General features: G+C 40.9%; 1 long non-coding RNA gene across 2 annotated transcripts in view; it reads left to right on the forward strand.

Annotated features, from left to right (window-relative positions):
* The first annotated feature begins 577 nt into the window (after positions 1 to 577).
* The window catches only part of LOC126402618 (uncharacterized), a 37,044-nt gene continuing 14,934 nt past the window's right edge, over positions 578 to 22,687 (forward strand). The window contains exon 1 of one of the 2 annotated variants that reach the window (XR_007571240.1): positions 578 to 762. This is a non-coding gene — a long non-coding RNA (uncharacterized LOC126402618). Of the gene's footprint in view, positions 763 to 883; positions 1,142 to 22,687 lie in introns of those variants that run through there. The other variant, XR_007571239.1, reaches the window with a different exon arrangement.

Consider the following 22,687-nt stretch of genomic DNA (forward strand, 5'->3'; position numbering starts at 1 on the left):
GAAATTTAATTAGTTTAGTTTAATTAGTGGGTGTATGAGCAGTCAGTGTTTATCTACTTTCCTTCTTCCTCTCTGTGTCAGACAATGTCTGAACAACGTGTTCAGTGACTAGACAAAAACAATAATACAAAGCTGCACTTTTATCTATTGGATGAAAACCTGTGGATGATCAGGAGGCCGCAGGGTGATGAGTGTCAAAGTGTGTCTTTTACACTCCCTGGAAACCTGGTTTTTACTACTACTACTACTACTACTACTACTACTACTACCTTCCTTTACCAAACAATTGTACACCAGAAAAATGAGCAGCAAGCCACAAAACACACAACTCAACACAATTCAGCTTCCCCGCAGTGTATTATACAAAAGCCCAAGTGCAAACAACAACCAACAGCAATGCAAACAATAATAACAACCTGCACCGTTCAAACCCCAGAGTCACTCTCTCAGTCTTTTTACCCCTTCCCCAGTCAGTCAATATTTATTCAAAACGAGTCTCTCCAAAAATGTCACGAGTGAGACCTCCTACTCGTCAGGGCATCTTTGCACATGAAAGCCAGACCGGTATTACCTCCCCTTCAGACAGCGCTCCAAGGCTTTGAAACGGCGGTTTATGGGTGGCACGGCGGGATGGATGGGTGAATCCGGATGGGGTGAACAGGCGGACTAAAGAAATGGCGGACTTTACACGCTGCCAGGGATTGACAGACTGGAACGCGGACACTGGGACGGTCTGAGCCTCTTCCTCGTTGAGTCAACCCGGTGAGTTCGCGCCATCTTGTTTTAAGCAGCCATCCATCCCATTGGTGTGCGTGTGTGACGCAGGAGAGGTGTGTACTTAAAGGTGCCGGTCGCCACACACTTTGCAGCTGATGGTGGGAAATGCTCTGTATTGGTGCTCCTGGATCTCAGCTCTGCATTTGACACAGTCGATCATGGCATTCTTTTGAACAGACTGAACCAGTTGGTGGGGATCTCTGGGTCTACCCTGGATTGGTTTTCATCCTATCGTACTGACAGGAGTTTTTCAGTTACTGTTGGTCAGTTCACATCAGACACAGCGTCTTTGTCATGCGGCGTCCCTCAGGGTTCTGTTCTGGGTCCCATGTTATTTTCATTATATATGCTGCCTCTTGGACAGGTAAGTAGTCGATTCAGTGGCATCTCTTACCATTTTTATGCAGATGACATTCAGCTGTATTGTTTTTTTTACCACTGATGAAATTGCCCAGCTGGACATCTTAAATGAATGTTTGGATGCCATTAAAAGCTGGATGTCTGTCAACTACCTCCAATTAAATACCAAAAAGACTGAACACAATTACTCCTGAACACTCCCTGTTACCAAGCAGTCTATGGGGCCTTTAGGTGTTCATGCTCAGCAAAACATTCGAAATTTATGTGTCATTTTGGACCAATCCCTGTCCCTAGACAAACATGTCAGCCAACTTATTGCAATTCTCTTTTTACCTGTTTCAATCAAACCTCCTTGAACCACCTACAAACTGTCCAAAATGTAGCTGCTCGGCTTTTAACCAGAAGAACTATTAAATATCGTATTCATTTTAAAGTTTTGGTTTTAACTTTTAGAGCCCTACATGGACAAACACCTCAGTATATTGCTGACCTCCTCCTCCCTTCTTCACCAAATTTGGCCCTTAGGTCCTCAGACCAATTTTCTACTTGCCATCCCTAGGACCCGCTATTAAACCCGAGGTGACCATGCCTTTCAAGCTGTTGCTCCTAAACTATGGAATGCTCTCCCCTAATCTCTACGATCCATAGATTCTTGTATTACTTTTAGGAAACAGCTGGAAACATTTTTATTCAGAAAGGCCTTTGGCTAAACAATCTTTTTAACTGTTTTTTACTTCCTTTTATTGCCTCTTTGGGTTTGTTTCTTTTGTGATGATTTTACTACTTGCCTGTTGTTCTTGCTATTTACACTGTATGATTGTTATTACTATTTTTTAATTGTTTTACTTTTAATCTGTGGTTTTGGTTTTAATGTAAAGCACTTTGTGATTTTGTGCCTGTGAAAGGTGCTATATAAATAAACTTTACTCACTTACTTATTTACTTACTTACAGTTGCCATGGCAACTACTTCCATCAATACAACTACAACTGTTCATCCAATACAGCAAGGCAGAGTTTTCAGCTCAACCACCAATAGTAATAATGGTTATTTAACAGGGAGTGTTGAATAACAGTACAAGGCCAGTGCTGTCCTCCAATTTTCTTTTCTTTTTTTTTTTTCCACTGTACAACACCATAATTTCACCCAAATGACAATAAATTCCCACTTACAGTTAATCTAGTGTGATCAAGCTATTAATTCTTTATGGTTGTCTTTCATGACGTGCATGATGTCATCGGATTATTCTTTTCCTATTTATATCATTATTACTATTATTTCAGTCACTGTGTCTGTTCACGTCCCAGCCAAAATGTTATTGTAGTAATGTAAAAAGCGCCACCAGATGGCAGGAGCTACATTTGAAGCATCGCATAAAAACTATGCAAGTCACTGAATCCTCCAAGAAGTTCCAGCAAATGTTTCACAATAAAAGCCTTTTTTTTAGAAAATGAATAGATTATCTCTCTGCCAAAATTACAAGGAGCTCTTAATTTTACCACATACAGAAAATGATGGTGCAATGCATTAACTTTACCAAGGCAAATGGGAGTGGATCAAAAGTGAAAATAGAAAAATACAGAGGGAATAATAAATAAAGACCTGTGTCAGGAAACAAAGGTCTGTTTCTAATGTAGTCTGTTTCAAATGAAGCTGGTACCCTTTGCAGTTGTGGTAAGTAAAGGCCCTGCCATTTTTTTTTTTATTTCCTTACATTATAGCTTTCTCTATTATAAAGAAATAACACTGTTTGCTAGCCTAATGCTAATGGCAGTACTCAACATGTTGACAAAGTGTCTCTGCTGTTTCACACCATCATTTTTCCCTTTTTACTCTGTTCAGGTAACGTCTTTAGAGGAAACATTAATAAAACTGAGTTGTTGTTGCCATACAGTTGTCCACGGCAGCAGATTGCTCTGTGTTCCTATTGGTCAAAGTGATAGCTGTGACAGAAGTCGTGAACAACAAAAAAGAAAATAAAGAAATCAAACATGTTAGACTTTCTGTTGGAACATCATGAGGCATCCCAGATGCAGTGTCAGTTGTTGTCTACTATGACACACTACATTAGATGAAACGACGGATTATCGCGCCAGCACTCATTGTCGTTCACAATTCAAGATGAAACCATATGACGCTGTGTTGGGCTATAATTGGGCTGATATCGTGTAGTGTGAACCTGGCATTAGATTGAGCTAAGATCTCTTACTAGCAATAGCAATAAAGCAGTGTAGAAATACAGGTAAAAGTCCTAATTTCATATGCTTACATAAAGTAGAAAAGTACCAAAAGTTCAACTAGGCATGATGCAAAATGGTCCATTTCAATCTTTCATTCAGTCATATACAGTTGTATAATATATAGTTGGATGATAATCCAATCTAAATCTAATCATTGATGCATTGTTGTTAAAGGTGGAGCTCATTTAAATTATTTCATATACTGCTGGCTAATTTATAATCTATAATTATATAGCATAATTTAGTAGTTGATCTAGCTAAGTAAGTAGTAAAAAGTACATCATTTGCCTGAGATTAAGTGGAGTAGAAATGCAAAGTAGCATAAAATGGTAATACTACAGTAATACTGCGGGTTACATCTGTAACAGGAAACCAATGGAACTGGGAGCCGGCGATGTTTTATTCCCACAGCTGGGGAAATCACAAGTTCGCACCATTTTGGTATTCCTCTGTTTACCTACAGCAGCTGACGAGGGTGTGTCGTGAGCCTGAGCCGGTGTTCGCGCTGTAGTAGTAGGTATATATAGGGCTAGTACATCTTCTTCCTCACTAATAATAGCCTACTGGTTCTCTGTTGGAAACAGCCGATGAAGTTTTCGTTAGCCGTTGATATCCTGCGCACCTGCACGGCGTGATGAACTGTCTAATTGATTTCTGTTCGCGTGCTGTCTTGCGGGCCTGCACGGTGGAGTGATACTGGCCAGAAAATAGTCCCAATTGATAGCAAGGTCTGACGTAATGCGGGGATGTTTTAAAATTATTGAAATAGTCACAACACATGCATACTTTTTTGTAGCTTAAAACCTTTTGGTTATGTGTCCCCCTTATATCTTCAGAACTGCTTTTTCTCCGGTAAGCTATGGGTGATTTCTCAGAGCAGGAGGCTCGTTGACAGTAGTGACACCGTCACATCAGAGCTACAGATGGTCAGCGTTTCACACAACTTAATGTCCAAAAACCTGAACTATCACTTTAAGAAAAACTGAAAGAAGACATTCTCAAAAGTTTCATTACACACATGTAGAGTAAAAGAAAAACTGTCAGTTGACATTTCTAACTCCACATAGTATACAGCCATGGATAGATTATAATGGGCCCCTGAGCACAGACATGGAAAAGGCCCCCCACCTCTCCTTCACAAGAGTAGGACACCCAGACTGAAAGAGACACAGAACAACCACAAATGATGCATCGCTTGTAGTCGTTCTGTGTCTCTTTGTGCTCGTTTGATCATTAACAGTCACTTCATACAGAGGTTCAGTCTGGGGGCCCTGTGCCCACATGCAGTAGACTCTATTCAATCTGTCCTTGGTACTAGAAGTGTTAATTTGGAAGAAATCGTTGAGTGAAACTTTTCTTGACCATCGGCCAAAACACACAGACAGCGAACAAAAATCAAATGGAAAAAATATGCCCCTATTGTTTTTAATGTACAATCCCACACTGGCTGTGGCTAGATGCATTTCGGTACTCCTGGATGCGCTGGGCTGCGGCACTTTATGCCACTGTCCTATTTCCAGCCTCGCCGCCCCTGAATTGCATTTTTTCCCCCATTCGCTCTCTGCTTGTACATACCTGTAGTGGCTTTTTTCCTCTGGTCCTATGGCAGCTCGACTGTTCTCCTCACAGTGGATGTATAAAGAAAACTCTGTAGCTGTTGCTGTCTAATGTGTGACAAAGACTGGATGATGAGAGATTTGTTGAGGTGGAGAAATATCCTGAGCTAAACGACACATGATCCTATGATTATAAAGACAATGGCTAAAAAAATATTGCCTGGTGAGTCATAGTTCTGGAGAAAGGCTCTTCCGGTGAAAAATCAAGTTTAATTAGGGGCTGTCCACACATGATTTTAAGCTAACACAGTGGTAGAAGAGGTACAGATCTTTCAGTAAAAGTAGTAATAACGTTGTGTGGTTGTCTGTTAGAGCTGCAGTGCGATGTGTCCAGTGTGTGCCAGGGATGGCACATAACACGCTGCCCAACAGCAGCGCCAGTGTGTTTTCAGCTTTAGAGGTTTTGTTTATGTTTAAATGACGATCTTCTATGAACTCTGAACTGAAAACAAACCCCCGGATCACATCACAACAAAATGTTCAATAATTTGTTTATGTGCAATAATCTTATGAGCACTTTATTTTATCTCTTTTAACTGCATACGTTGGCATGATGAGTGTATGGTCTGTCTACTGTGTAGATGAGAGGATGAGTGATGGATGAATGCATTTATTTATTTATTCTTACTTTCCATTTATTTATTTTTATTAAGTCCGAGCTTGAATGCAACTGAAATTCGTTGTATGTTCTGTACAATGACAATAAATTAATCTACTATCTACTATCTACTAACCAGTAACATGTCTCTGTCAGGTAAATGTAGTGGTACAATGTTTTCGTCTGAAGTATATCTATACAGTTGTTTTTTTCTAAAGGGAGCTTTAGAGGCCCTTTGTAAGTTATTTTAAGGTACAGTGAGTTACAATAGTTACATAATTCAGTATTTTTCATATCTAAACATCATATTAAATCTTTAACTGTATGGGCCCCTTTAGCTGGAACCCAGAAAATACTTAATTAATCATTTCAGCAAACCTAATGATAAGTACTGAATGTGTCATACTTTTGTTTCATACTTTGGTCATATACCTTAAAGGTGTCCCATGTAACTCTGTAGAAAGATAGTTTATTGTTGAGTCTCATTCCCAGGTCATCAAATACCGATGCTTTGGGTTCATGGTTCGATCCAGCTTCCAACCCAAAGGGTCAGTATTAGTCAACCTGGGAATGAGACTCAACAATCAGCTTTAGTTTCGCAGACCGGGCGAGGCGGGGGCGCAGCGCACCTGCGGTTCGCCAACTGGGTGTGGCCAGGTGGATTTTGCAAGTTTGGCACACCGTGTGCCTGCCGCAGCTACTCCTCTTTCCCACCTCCGTCCCTCCTACCTGCGCAAGTCGGAAAGAGGGAGGAGAGAAGGCGTGGAGTGGGTTTTACACACATCACACCAATCAAATGAGCCCCTCTCCTCGCCCTTAAATGCGCAGCGCGAAGGCGTAATGAGAGTTTACTCAATTCGCCATGGCAGAAGAGAGCAGCAGCGTCAGACGGCCAAACTTCTCCCAGGAGGAAACTGATGTTTTGGTCCGGGAGGTCCAAGCTCGCAGTGTCCGAATATACGGAACTGCGAGCAGACCTCCACGGGCTGATGATGCAAAGGTAGCCTGGGAGGAGGTCACCACAATTGTAAATCAATGTTGCGTTTCTCTCGTGCGCGCGCTCTCTCTCTTTCTCTCTCGCAGTCTCACTCTGTTTCTTTTCTTTTGACTTTTCTAAGATGACAGATGCTGAATATATACTCCCTATCTGATGCTGTGGCTGTTTGTGGTTGGCTGAGAGGGATGTGAACTCATTAGTTTGCAGCTGTGTTAATCAAATCAGGTTGGGTTTCCATTACGCGTGCCAAACGTGCCAAACGGTGCCAATCCCCTTTGATCTGACATCAGATGTGACGGGACAGTCGATATAGAGATACATTTATGTGCTGATTGCAGATAGTTGCATTGAATAGTGGTTTTGTGGCTATTTATTGCATCGTTAATGTGCCTGATATTCTGGAAACCTGCCTGTGAGGTTTTGGTGAAGTGTGCGCACTGTCCGCCGGTCAGCCAAACTTCGGATTACACCGGCTGCGCTCCGCCTGCGCTGACAGTAGTCCTGGTTTCAGCTGGTGAGCTTTTAGCGCACCTTCGGCGAAGCCTTTTGGCACGAAACTGTCACTGCGCCAAGCTGCATCTGTCGACACCTCCCCCTGCTGCGCCACCACACCCATCTTAGCGCACCTCGGTCTGCCAAATTACCAAACTGAGCACGCCTCGGGTTGTGCTGCTCGAAACTAGCTCTGCGCGGGGTTCGCCACCCTGCGCCACCCTGCGCTGCGCCGGGAAACTAGAGCCCATGGTCTTCATCACCAAATGGAATTTGCTCAGTCTTCATGAAGGTGTAGATGTTCAAACTTCCCACTTTTCTCAGTACCTCTAAGATGTCTTGACCTTGTTAACTCAAAAGATGAGCTTGAACATCATCATCTGCTGATGATCTGGGTTATATATTCAAAGCCAGCAAGTGGACCTTAGTTTGATATTGTTTTTGCCAAATAATGTTTTGCAGTTTATAGTCAAGCTCTTCTACAGACAATGCAAACCTTTATCCATCTGTTAATGAGGAGAAAATGCTGCACTGGGTTAAGACCCTAGGTGTAGGAAATCTGAAAAATGTGGTGTTCTTCAAGGATACAGCAAATAGTCACATAGGAATAAAGAGCAATGACTATCCCAGCTTACTCAGTGTAGAGGTCCATGGTGCGGGCAGGCAGTCTAAAAAGGCATCTGATGCACTCTGATTATAGTAAAATATTCTTCACTGACATGGACAAACAACGCGTTTCAACTTTAGACAGCTTTCATCAGGGTTATCATACCCTGTGTGGGCTGTGTGGGCTGGCTACCCTGATGGGTATCATTCGCTGGGTATCATGAAGACTGTCTAAAGTAGAAATGCATTGGTCTATCCATGCAAATAAAGGATTTATTTAGCCTTCATCTGGGTATGGTACCCAGTGTATGATACCCATCATGGTAGCCAGCCCACACCATGGACCTCCACACTGAGTAAGCTGGGACAGTCTAGGACATAGCGTCCATGCATGCCTCCACATGCTCTTTGGCCCCGATCTTTCCTGTCCGCGTGTCGTAGAGCGGCCCCTTGCTCTTTTCTTTAGCTGCCACTGACTGACTGACAACTGTGGTGGAACGACGATGAGGAGGCGCTATTTGTTATCGGAGCCCCTTATGAAAGGCTGTGACAGCCTGAGGGGGCTCCTGCTGACACCAGGGCCACCCCCCTCGACCCCCTGCCTTACTTATTGATGTCTGCAGATGTGTCTGCCTGCATGATAATGGCCTCTACCGGAGGAGCCCCTTACAGTGCCCGTCTATAAATCACAAGGGGGGACACAGCGCCAACTGAACCCTCCATGTGTATGTATGCATTTTCAAGACTGTGTTTGGGCCTGTTTGTGTGTCTTCATACACTTTGTGTGAGTGTGTGCATAGGCTGCTCGAGAAGCTCCTCATTGCATTATTGATGGCCCTTAGGAAGGGATGAAAGTGTGAATCGTGAGAAAAGGGGGGAGGAGGTAGGAGTGGCTGGAGACAGATACCAGAGTGAGTGGATGCATTTGGCAGGCCTGCTATACATTGACATCAATGTCCAGGGACAGCTATAGGTTTCTATTGAATCTCATGCTGACAGGTGAGGCCCCTGGAGGACAGTGGGGCAGGGGGGTAAACAGGAGAAGGATGGAGCAAGGCCTTTGAATGTACGCTGATGTGACATCTGCTTGGCAGGTTGTAGAGGAACTGGTGGTATTGGAATAGGGTTAGCATGAGGGAGAAACCACTATACTATATATTTAACTTCTATCTATTATAAGATCCCCTCTAATTGCAGCTCCGGAGTAGCTAAAACCAGGTGAAAAATTTAAAGGGAAAAAACCTGAATAAACAAGAAAGAAACATAAATGCAGATTCCTCCATACATGCACGAATGGTTTGATGAAGATCAAAATGATGTAAATCATACGCTATATCCTTCACAGTCACTGGAGCTCAACCCAACTGGACAGATGTGTATGCTATAGTTGTGCTCAGACAGAAAGCAAAGGTTAGACACAGTGCTATTGCATACAAAATCAATAAGAAGACACAAGTGTGCACAAATAGACAAAAAAACAGGTGAAGTGTCCATGTGAGTTCAGAATGTCTCAACCCTTGAGAAAAACGTCATCCCAGGGCCTTATGACTCCACTTCACAAGCATACACATTGACACGGGTCAAAGGGAGAAAGACTGGGGTGAATTAGCTAAATGAGTTTGGTGAGGCTGAGCTGTCACACAATAACACACACTGGCCCACTGTGCAAATGTATGGACACGGTGGATGGTTATGTACTTAGCCAACATAAACATGGGGTGGGGTAAATAAACACAGAGACTGCACAAACATCCATTTGTCATATTTGTGCAAATAATGCAAGGCTAAAATTCACATTGTGTTTTGTCTTCTGTGCTCATTTACCCACTTTTAGCACGAGTATATGCTCGTAATAGCTACTCCTTGTATCCTGCATTTCTTTGGCGATTAGTTGTGCCACATTATACTGTGCCATGGTCTTGGTAAATACTTAATTCTGATTGGCTGCAGGGTGTCAACTAAAACCTGATACAGAGTGCCCCAGGAATTAGTGACTCATTCCAGGAAATGAGTTAGCATTTTACCACTTCTGTTTCCCTCGTCATGATGTCAAATGGGTTTTTTGAATGGGTTTTTGCTTAGATACCTGAAATAAGGTCCGTGGTTAAAGTTGAAACTTGCGGACTCATCACGCTGCAGCTCATTAACAGGCGACAACACAAAGTTACTATGTTAAAGAAAGATCTGTGCCTTTTCTACCTCTGCATTAGCTTGAAAGAGCTGTTAAGAGTCACGCAAAATGACTGCTTTCACACGCTACGCCGCTATTTATGCTGTCAAAAATAATACTGATTGACATAATGCCCCAGGAATCTTAGCTTGCTATCTTTTGCAAGGGGACAACATCGTGATAATTTGCACCAAATTCTGCCCTGCCTCTGGGTGGCAATAGTCACTCCCCATGCCTCAAACTAACCAATTACCACCCCCCTCCATTTTGGTTTTATTTTGGAAACTTCTCTTTATAGATAGTGGTAATGCACTTGACTTCAAGCTGCCAGTAAACTTCACTAGGGCACCAACCCAAAGAAGAACTTTGCTAGTAGCACTCGAGTCGGTTAGTATTAGTTTTATTACTTCTACGGTGGTGTTTAATTTAGTTTGTTTGTGTAATGCAGGATTCTGGACAAACATGTGTTGTGTGTATGTGTTGCAACCTGTCCCATATAATATGGGATCGTTCCGTATAGAAAAATAAAATGTACTGTTCTTTACTGATTCAATACAGGGTGCAATTTGTCTCGTATATCTGTGCACACTCTGCTGCTGTTTTCATGTGCTCCGAAAGACATGGGAAATATAGGCTATTAAACTGAAAGAGTATCACGAAGCATAGCTGAGAGTTATTAATTCAGAATTTGTAGAAGAGTCTGACACATAATGACAGGTCTGTCACTCAGTGTCATTGTTGCCATGGTTACGAAGACTGACAAGTAGGACCACCATTAGTGCGCTCTCCGAACCCCTGACTGAATGCTGCTTGACAAAGTTATGCTAGCATCCCGTTATGCCCGGGTGTTAAACTACAAAGTTTATGGATTTATAAATCCTCACATGCGCCTTTTTCTGTTTTACATAGTCGTTGTGGAGTTGAGTGCATATGCACAAGCCTTGTTTCCTCTCCCGCAGTGAGACATGAATTAGTGCAGAGGCACTCTTAAATCCATTTGCTTATCGATATGTGTGCCCGCTTTACCACTCATCAGACCTGCCACTTAAAAGACAGTCCGTCATTACAAAGAACAGCTGTCATGCATAGCCATGGCTATTAACAGTTCCCACACCACTAATTCATCACACGGTAATATTTTAATTATCATCATTTCACTAAAGACAAATTTCTGACGATTAATTTATAGCTCTCATATTAAAACAGACTTTACAAATTGTTGTACAATTCAGGATAAAATCAAAAGATCAAGAAGAGGAAAATATTAGCTCAAATTTAAGTTAATTTAAAAGAACGATAATAAAATCCCTCATGCATAGGCCAAATAATTAATTAGGTAAATCTAATTAAGTTTATGAATGGGCCTTTAAGTAACATTTTACACAACACTGTTTAGACTATGAAATAAAAACATGATCACTAATATTGGCAAACATAAACAAACAATGTTTAACTCTAAAGTTACATCTCTCACTGCATAATTCCACCTTATTCCCACACCATCCAAATTATGCTGCATGGACGTGGTCTAAGGAGTTATCAGGAACTACTGTTTAGACTGTTTAGTACAGTAATGAGGCATTTTATTCTATAAAAGTGAGAGGGCTTAGCCAGTTCAAGAGGTTGGCCAACATTGCCAAGCTGGTCCTGGCTCCACCCTACTCAAATGCAGAAACAGGTCGAGTCTTTTGTGTGGTGGGGCTGAATAAGACCAAAATCAGGAACAGCTTGGCCCTGGATGGAACCCTCTTGTCAATAATGAGGATCAAGATGGCAGGCCTTGAGCCCTGCTTCAAGTGGGAGCCCTCTGCAACTCTCATCAAGGCCTCAAAGAAAGTCACAAGCTAGTATAACACTGCACACAAACAGGGCTAATTTAGATGTTAACATTTATACTGTACAGGCTCACTGCTACTGCTGTGCAATTGTGTTTGTGGAAATGATTTATCCACCAGTTGGTGATTTTAAAGAGAGATGTTGTCTGTCTCTATGTTCTTGCTACTTAAGGTAAGGATTATAAGGAATGAAACAGCGGAAATGGCTGTGAATAGTCATGTTTCTTTAGGTAAATTACAAATTGAATAAAATGTTTTTGACATACGGTAGCAACCCTAAAAACGACCCTCATTAGATTGGGGCACGCCCAACTTCCTTCAAATCTCACTCCAAGGTTTTCTGAAAAGTTGACAGCTCTGGCTTTAAGTCATGTGTGGACACCCTTAATATAAGTTGATTTCTTACCTGAAGTGCCATCTCCAGAGCCATGACTCACCAGGCAATAGGGCCATGGTCTTTATAATATTTATTATTATTATTATTATTATTTATTTATTTTGAATGCACACATTGAAGGATCTGATGGGATAACATTTCACTAGAATAGTATCTTGTGACATATAGAATAGATTGATTGGTTGATTGTGACTCGATTAAACTTAATCCTTTTGACTTACAATAATTGATATCCCATAAAAAAGCACAGCAAATAAAATCCTTATTTTCCATGGATAATATAGATACTTTAATTCAATCCGAACAAAACCGGACTTTTATTTAGGAGACCACAGTTTGTGTCAAATGTGAAACCAAAAGTTAATGTTGATTTAATGTTGTCGTACACCTACATCACTCACATGCCACATTTATGTTATGTTACGTTTACAAGCTGACTAATTTTAATCCCAACATGATCTTTTTACTCAGCCTAAGCAAGTAGTTTTGTTGCCTAAACCTATCCATGATTGTTTGATAATATTAACCTTATAGTGTGTTTCAGCTGTGTGTCACACAGAGATGCTAAAAGGTGCACGTCATAGTGAGACACCGAGGGGCGTGATAAAGTGTTGGTATTTGATGACCTGAATGACAAGGGGTTGGTTTGTCAGTACAGACAGATGCCAGGCAAGGCTTGAGACTTGTGATAAACTCCTGTAATATTCCTTAGTTATTTCCCAGGGTGTCTTGTTTAAATTTTTGTAATTCTGTACAAAATGATTATTTTGCTAGCTTAACCTGGAGAGTCTTTAAAGCCTCCTACAAACTGTGAGATTTTAGCAATCCTATAAGTTTAGTGCAAGCTACACTGTGCGACATGGATCTAATAAACATCAAGTACAACATCAAGTTTGATGTATGCAGACTGTACAATGACAGCGCCTACTGAATCACAGGCTATGACATACGACGCAATAGCTTCCCACAGCTCCCATCTGGCAGCTGCAACTCCGCCGCTATTTACTTCCATGCTTCCTCTTTCTTTATGCGATCATGGTAAGAGCTGGAGGACACATCATACAGGCAAGGCTTCTGCTGCCACAACTCCACAAGGTTTTCCTCTTTCCTCCACACATTTCTTTTAGTGTGTTTTGCCACCATGGCGAGGTGCTATCCGTCTGTTTGTTTGGGTTATAGGCGAGCCTACAGTATAGCTCCAATGAAAGAACGAAGTTTCTAATAACAAATGAATGTTTATTTGAGTTCTTTCAATAAAATGAATCCAAAATCACATCATTAAAGGATCTGTTAGTAAAAAATTATGATCCTGTAAAATAAAAAGTTAAGTCACGTATTATAAGATGTCAGTGTAGGTTGCCTTATAATATTGGTGTCTGTCTTCAAAGATGGAATGATTTTTTGGTAGAGTAGACCAGGATGTTTACCTGCCTTCTGCCTGATGCATGCTGGGATAGGCCCCATCCACACATGGATGGATAAATGGATGAGTGAACCCATTTTGGAAACATGAGTTGTGTTCATTCCCTGGTGAGAATATGTGCTGTCAGGGGTATGGGCATTGTGTGTATTGTGGGTATGCATATACATGTACTGCACTGCGTGCCCATATGGGCAATACAGTATTGTACAGAGTTTGAATGACTGTGTGCTTGACAGCATTATGTTAATGCAGTGCATACTCATTGGTGTGCATGGATACGCACATACTATATTGTGCTATTTTGGCCACATGTGCACAGAGAAGGTGTCAGGTGGGAAGCTCTGCACCGCCTGATTCGTTGGAACCTGCACAGACCTGACAGGGGTGTAAATTGCCCAGATTAGGCTTCCGGCAGCCGTGGCATCTGTTGGCACTTCATGGTAATGACTGCTGTCAGCGAGTAGACCCCCCCTTCCCACCCCTGCCCTGGTTATTGATCTTCCCTCTCGTTTCTTCTGTCCCCATTGTTTTACAGCTTCCTTCCCCCCTCCGGGCTGATCATCATTGCTTATTATGAGCCCTAATATGCTCTGCACCTGTTCTCCACGCCGCTCATGACAAAGTTGGTGTGGGTTAGCATGTTTATCAACTCTGGACTTTTTATGCTGCTCTCAATCATACTTCACTACTGATACGAAGTGTGTGTAGTCAGACTGGCAGTGACCTTTTCATTATATCCTGGATATTTGCCAGTGCTGGCCTGCTCCTGTATGATATGGACATTTATTTGATTAATTACAGTTTTTATCATATATGAAAGCAGCAAAACGTGAAGGTCTGAGATACTGACACTCCTGGGATCAGCTTCTCATTCCAGCAGCTGCACTGTAGCTACCAACATCTCATGCTAGTCTACAGCATGACCTTGAGAATAGTACTGCTGTCATACAACTCTGACAATAATTGCATTAACCATAACAAAAAGACAGAAGCTTTGTGTTTGACCAGGGCCAGATTAGGCATCAATAGGATGGACAATAAACTGATTGTATCATTAGAAAATCAAATTAGAACAGTAGTTCCCAATTCAAACAATATTTCTCTACTGGAAAATTATTTCCCTATTCATTTTCTGGTGACGCTGAGATCCCTCGTACATTTCATTGGATGGATATTTAAAAAAACAAACAAAAAAAAACAATCCTGAGTAAAAGCTTTAAATCTTTAGTATTATATTTTGACATTTATAAATATCATCAATAATATCTCCTGTTTACTTTAAAGCTGTTTGAATACAAATCATGTACTTTTACAATGTGATTAGTAGATTAAAATGTGCCTTGTGCTTCCTCCTTGCCTCATGGGTGGCCATGCTTGTTGAAAAAAGGGGACGTGGCTCTATGCGGTCCACTTTATATAATGGGGAACACTGTGATTGGCTTAAAGACATCCATTCAAATAAGTCTGTGCATTTGAGGGCAGTCAGGTGACAGTAATCGTAGATTTAAACATCATGGAAAAGTTATGTCCATTGGAAGAGACAGCGGATTTCAACGGGCTAGAATAATACCTGCCTTTAGGTTTGCTGTGTAGTTTGACTAAAAACCAGGGTTCCCACACAATTCTACCAGAGAAATGTTTTCCATATTATTTTACCCCATTTCCATGACTTTTTTAAGTAGTTTAAAATAGTAGGCTAATATAGCGGCACAACCATACATTATGAACTTGCGAGGCATTTGTGGCTCAGCAAACAGCTAGCTTGACAACTTCACTTACTCGTTAGACATTTTTGCCGCCAACTATCTGCATGTCAATAGACCAGACCAGCACATATGGGTACTTGCAAAATGTCACGGCCACGCCCCTTTTGCGATTGAAAACCATGCCAACCAATTTGACGTGTGTTTGGATTATAATTTTGACAAGTTTTTATGCATTTATTTCTTGTTATACAAATGTTTGTTTTATTGGCATGTCTTAAATTTGTTTTGCCACCTTGTCTGAACCTGAACGTATGCAATACCTTTGTAAACTGAGGTTGATCATCATTATGTCCCTTCAGACTTTCCCCATCCAAGTGGATCAGTGACCCCCCAAAAGGGGGGCACAACCTTGGTGATGACCCAATGCTGGTCTGGTCTATGTGTATCACATGATACTAGTGATGTTTTAACGGTCACACAGCACAGAAATCTCTAGATTTTAAACTAGTAGTACTAGGAATATATTTCATGAAACATTAGACATGTTTTGGGATTTTTATGAATATTTTTACAACAAGTTAAAACAATGTATATTCAAAGCATTTTAAAGTAGAACAGTATTTCCCGATTTACAGTACAAGCAGACAAACTGTGAGCTGGGTGACTGGGCATGCAGAAAAGAGCAGGTGACCAGTAATGCAGAACTGTATCATGCACAGGTAATGTGCTCTGAGCAAACACGAAAAACGTCTACATTTTTGCAGTAATATTTGCCCCCCTTTTCTATTTCCACCAGGTCCGTTACCGGAACGTTACCAGTTCAGACTTACTTTTTTGGTATGTTCTTTAAGCTGGTGTTCAAATACAATCACATTTTACTGTTAAATAATTCACGTACATAGTCTTTGTTGGCATTCACACAAATACATACTGTACAGTATGTGTGAGGAGCATAAACATGTCACGTCATCACCTTGTGTTATCTTAAATTACATGCAGTGCGAACATAATATTTTGCCAGAATTTCCCCATAATGGCCACATGAGATTGTTGTTTGCATAATCCTGTATATTATGTATCAATCCAAAATGAAAACCCCAATAGCTAGACCATTCATTCTTTTTGTAGCAGAAAACTAAGGCCTCTGTTTTCTGTGTCATCATGTTGTACACTCTTAATGACGCCATTGTGCTAACTTACCTGCGGTCCAAAAATACATGGTTGTGCCAGAGGAATGAATGATGAATCCACCACAAAACCTTTGCACTCTGCTCATAAAAATGAGCATACCTCAAAAACTAAATAATGTATGTAGTTCAAATAACTTATGAAGTGTTAAGAAATATTTTGTTTATGTTTCTACATTTAAAAATCTTTTGGATTAAAATCTGATTTAAAAAAAAAACATTTTTTTGTATTTTTTAATGACACATTTTTGTATCAATTATTATGGTTTATTGACTTATTTAACATTTTATGATGCAGTTGAAAATACTCCAACAAATGACATCACAATAAGCCAATGCAGGCACTGGCTTACCATTTCTATTGTAGAGTTCAAAGGGTTAATGTAATGTCAGTGTGAGGCAAGGCAATGTGAGTTCACTTGTTACGTACTGATATAACTAATGTGATGTTTTTATGTCACATTATGTGACAAATGTACTTATTTAAATACAAAAAATGTTGTTTTTTTTCTTTTCTAAACCTTAACAAGTAGTTTTATTGCCTAAATCAAACTGCGATTGTTCCACATTAACCCTGTATTACAATTTGTTTCAGCTGTGCGTTGCATAAGATGCTAAAGGGTGCTCGGTGCATCACTGTGAGATGCAGAGGGAAACGACAAAGTGTTTGTATGACAACCTGGTAATGAGAACAAGTTAGATTGTCAGTACAGACCAGCAGAGAGTCAGTAACGGGCAAAACTTGAGACTTGTAATAAACTCAAATAATATTCCTTGGTTATTTCCATGACCATACGTTGTTAAGCTAAATACAAAACGACTGGAATCACAGTGCAGATCCAGACAAAAAAGTTTAATATAAAGGCACAAAAAAAAACAGTTCAGGGGCAGAATTGGGTCCATGGGAGGAGGGGAACAAAAACTGGGGCTGAGGCGTGAGGCTGAGCGTGGCTGGCTGGCTAGAGGAGTGAAAATGGCAGGGCACTGAAAAAAGACAAAAAAACAAAAACAGGTTAGCAAGGCAGCAGTACAAGATCCGTGATCCAAGAGCAAAATCCAAAGGTCAAAAACAGGGTCCAAAACCAGTGAGCAAAAAACACAAGTTGATAGCAAGGAATGGAGCCTAGTAGTTACCACGAGGGTTTCAACAACGAACTGGTGAAGAATGGAGAGGAGAACCAGGCTTTTATGCTGCAGTGATTGGAGTTGATGTGGAACAGGTGTGCTGATGACAGAGGCAGAGCAGCAGTTCATCCTAATATCCCTCCTCGACTCCTCCGTCCTCTATCCTCGATCACTTGACCCGGAAATCGATCGAGACTCGGGGCTGTAGTCAACCAAAGAAAATCTTGGTCGACTAAAGTCGCACATAATCTTCAACTAATCGATTAGTCGTGGGAAAAGTCGTTATTTTTACTTCTATGGTGGTGTGTCTGTGTCACTCTGCAGTTACACCTCCAAAACACTAGTTGGCGGTGGAGGACTGTGTTAAGTGCTGTAAAGTTTAGTTCAAATCAAACTTTATTTATACAGTTGATTCAAAACACACATTAAAAATGGCTTAATAGAGACAATTTCAAACACAACTACGCAAATTGGCTTCACTATAAATCGCAGAACTGACAGACAAACACTTGTCTTTATCTGGACACATTTCCCCCACCAATACAACATGCTAACGTTATTAGCACAAGTCTATGGCATTTTATATTGTATAAATTAGTCTAGCATCTAGCGATCTTTTCCTCTTCTCATATAAAGCCAGGGACAACAGCAACATGTAACAAAGGTAACGGCACTCAATTTGGCTCTATAACAACTCACAAGATTCACCGAAAAAACAACTGTCTTATACTAAACACGTTTTCCAAGCAAATACAACATGCTAACGTTATTAGCGCCAGCCTATGGTATTTTACATGGTATACATTAGCCTAGTGACGAGCAGACATTTCCTCTGCTCATATGAAGCCAGGATGAATCCCGAAGTATAAATCCCTGAAGGATAAATCACACACACGACTTAAAATGCTATTTTATTGGAGGCTTTACTGTCTTCACAATTTATTGTTTCTTGTCTGTGAAATACAAGTAAAATACAAGTAAATACAAGTAGGCTACAATACAAGTAAATACATGCTGAAACCATTTCCCTCCACTGAGGGAAATGGTTTCAGCTTACAGAAACAGACAGGAGGTCTGAGCAGAGATACTGGATGAAGCGAGATACCCCACTGTAGGCTTATCCAATGTTAAGAAAACGGTTACTCTTCCTGTCTCCTAAGTGGGCATGGTTAGCTCTCCCTCCAATCAGAGCCTGTTCTCCCTCAAGTCTCCTACGGGGGCGTGGCGCTGATGTCACTGAATCAGGAAGTGAGCTGAGTGGGGTATCTCGCTTCATCCAATATCTCTGGTCTGAGTCACCGCGATGCTGAGCGTGAGGGTGGGCGAGTTCAACTTTCTGTCAACAACGGGGGTGTTTTGAAAACTGCCCCATTTTCACAGGTAAGTTAGCCTGTCCCCCCGCTGCAGGAAATAATGGATTAATCCTGGAAAGCTGTTGATGTAGCACTTTTCTCCTTATGAAAGTAACACGGCGATTATTCGACCAATGAGAATTTGGTCGGACGAGAGCATAGCAACCAAATAATCGACTAGTCGACCAGGAGACTACAGCCCTAGTTAAATGCACTCAGGGGAGTTGAGGAGAGAGGAGGCTTTCAGAGGAGAGGGAAGTGAGGATACACGAGTGCAGCCTTTGCGGAAATTTTTTACCGACCGACACACCCCCTGATTGGATATCAGTTATCTTCATTTATTAGAATAATGTTTCTCTTCACGATCTGTTACTTCTCTCATCAACTTTTATTATGGATACAATCAAAGCAGGGGCGATTCTAGGATCAGAGGTTTAGGGGTGCTGAGCACCCAGAGAGCTGCCCGGCCAGGCAAGATAAATTTCACTGTTTTGTACATTTTAACTCAATTTCATTCCCACATTTGTGAAAGTAAAGCACAACACTTTTTGGGAAAGTCTGTGACTAAACCATCAAATCTGATAAAGGTTATTTAAATGCTGAGCCACAGCAAAAGAGGAATGGATTGGAATCATAAAAGAAACATATTGTAACCCTAATTTCTGGGGGAGGATAACTCATTTTGATACAGCAGCTCCTCAACATACACATAAACAGTATGTATGTTTCTGGAGTAAACCAGCCCCCTACAGTGAGTACCAAAAATAGCAAAAATGGACCTTTGACTTATTTTTTGGACTTTTATTTGAAATGCAATGCACAACATGTAACATTAACACATTAACAGTAATTGACTGTTTCAATATTTGTCTCTGCCTTTTTCCCTTCTTGTCTGTATTATATAATACAAAAACATAAATAAAAATACACTTAAAAAAAAAGGGCTTGAAATCTACAAAATAATAATAATAAATATACACAATAAGAGTTATAATGTTAATGGGCATCCAGTCAGTTAGCTAGTCAGTAGCACCTTGGCTTTAATATTAACACATGCACATGACACAACAGCTAGTTTCTCTTATTCCAATTCAAACAGAGGACAGTGGTTCTGACCACCTGTAACGTTTCCTAGCTAGAAAAAACGTCAGCTAACTCCTACCTGACAACATAAACAGTGACCTACGATTAAATGCAGCAAAAATGAGGACTGGTAATGATAATAATGTGTTGGTATTGAGTGGTAGAAGTTAAGAAATGTGCCACATATCCTGGTTTAAGCCAGGTACTTACACCACTACTTTGTTGTTAAAATATTACGTTGCAACCAAGTACTGTATGGTTTTGACACTTTTCTAGCTTGTTAAATAGGGACATACAGTAAAAGAAAAAAATTTAAAAAAATCTCTCAAATTTTAGGGGTGCTGGGATTCAATTTAGGGGTGCTTCAGCACCCGCAAAAATGGGCTAGAAACGCCTATGAATCAAAGAGTCTGTCTGTCAGAGAGTCTGTCTGTCAGCAAGAAACACTTTTACAAGGTGATCGTCATTTCCATTCAGTCACACTGAGGCTGATCATTCCTGAGCATCGGGTTGATGAGTTAGAGAATTTGAATTTTCCCTGAAACATTTGGCCTAATAAATTATTTACAGTGTTCAAAGACACCATGATCATATTCTGGGTTATTAAATAATGAACTCACAATCAGAATATCAATAAATACAGATGCAAATAATGAATAAATGGACATTGTGTGACTCTGAGCAGGACACAGGACTCATTATAAATAGCTACAGAATGCAGGTTGTTGTTCATGTGCAGGTGGTTGTTAGACAAAGAGAAAACACTGCTGCTCTGCTACTGAGAACTGGATCATATGTATTTAACATTATGTGTGCAGACACAAACTCCATTAAAAGTTTCTATAGCTGTAATCTGTCATTAGAAACGGACGTCGCTTCACGTGACGCTTCAGAGGAAGGATATATCTCCTCGTTTCTTCTCTCCTTGTGTCTCATCCTTGCATCTTTCCCCTGTATCTTACGAGGGCGGAGCTAAGACGTGAGGAAGAGACGCAAGTCTCAAGACGCAAGAAACATGGATGCGAGATTTGGTTTTGGGATGAACCCCAGGAGTGCAGAGATCAGGAGACTGAAGGGAGCCACGCCCAGCCAGGGAAAACCAAGTGAAGGCAGAACTGAAGGAGGGAGCAAAAAGAAAACAAAACACAACAGGACAACAGATTCCGAACATACGCACTTAATTTAACCCAAAACGTGTTTTTTCTAAACCTAACCAAGTAGTTTTGTAGCCTAAATCTTTCTGCAACTGTTTCACAACGTTAACCATGTGTAAACAACATTTACTGCCAAGCTACAACCTCTGGGGCTATAAAAGGAGCCAATGTGGAAGTGCAAAAAAGTGAAGTCCCTCTAATGGCCACTTGGGGCTGGCTCCAAGAGCGGGTCAGTCCTCATAGACCCCCATGTTAAAATGCCCAACTTTATGGCAAAAGTAAACTTTACTGCCTGCTACAAAAATGTTTTTTTTGCCACCCTTCTTGCTGTACTCAAAGATTCCTCAACTTCATGCTTCACTTCTCTGTAGAGCTTGGGTATGGCTGTGTCAGTGAAAAATGGCAGGATGGAGTCACGTACCTGGGTTCCAGTGTTTATAACATGTAACACAAGCCTTTATTTTCAACAACCCTGTATGGATGCAGATCTGCACGTGAAGTAGGTGATGGACTGTGTTTTCTTTTTCTGTCAGAGTTGGATGGTAGTTTAGTGTTAGCTTGGCCGTTTAGTGTTAGATTGGCCATCAGCAACTGACACTTTCTCTGGATTGTGGCTTGTGAGGTGAGCCCTCATGTTCGTAGTATTCCCAGAGTATTTTATGTTCATATGACACTATTTGCAAATCACATGTATCTAAGTCCTCCTTTCCTTCCATGTTAAAAATTCTAAAACAAGTCCAGATGTTTGTCTGGAATGCCAAGGGCGCATTTCTGATTTATTTCTCCGGCGCCTCCATATTTGTCTTCTTCCTGCCAAATGCAGCTGACTGAAAACATCAGCACCATCTAGTGGACCAACAAAGCAATTGATTTTATTATTTAAGTACCAAAAAGTGTATTTGCAAAAATTAATAATGTAGGCCTACATAAAAAAAGATCAATACTTGTGCTGTGTCTCAAATTGCGTACTTCTGTACTAACACTTAATATTTTGAATGTGCGTTCACACTGAGAAGTATGGAAAAATGCAGTGCACTATGAGTACCCGGATGGTGCACTCAAAACGGTCAAGAAGTTGAGTGTGGAACTATGGACACTTCAATGGTCGCCATCTTGGCTACATAGCAGAAGGGGAGGGACCACTTTTCAAACTGGAAATGGCGGCTGAGGACTGTGCGACCATGAACGTCGCTGCGTTGTACAAATATATGTGTTTTTTGCACTAAGCACCACTATACTGTTGTTGGGTATAAGCCAGCAGTATGTTTATCAATCAATCAATCAATTTTATTTATAAAGCCCAATATCACAAATCACAATTTGCCTCACAGGGCTTTACAGCATAGACATCCCTCTGTCCTTATGACCCTCGCAGCGGATAAGGAAAAACTCCCCAAAAAAAACCCTTTAACGGGGAAAAAAACGGTAGAAACCTCAAGTAAGAGCAACTGAGGAGGGATCCCTCTTCCAGGACGGACAGACGTGCAAAAGATGTCGTACAGAACAGATCAGATAATAAATTAACAGTAATCCGCATGACACAATGAGACAGAGAGAGAGAGAGAGAGA

Source organism: Epinephelus moara, chromosome 16, assembly GCF_006386435.1.
Source record: "Epinephelus moara isolate mb chromosome 16, YSFRI_EMoa_1.0, whole genome shotgun sequence".
In the NCBI taxonomy this organism is placed as follows: Eukaryota; Metazoa; Chordata; class Actinopteri; order Perciformes; family Serranidae; genus Epinephelus; species Epinephelus moara.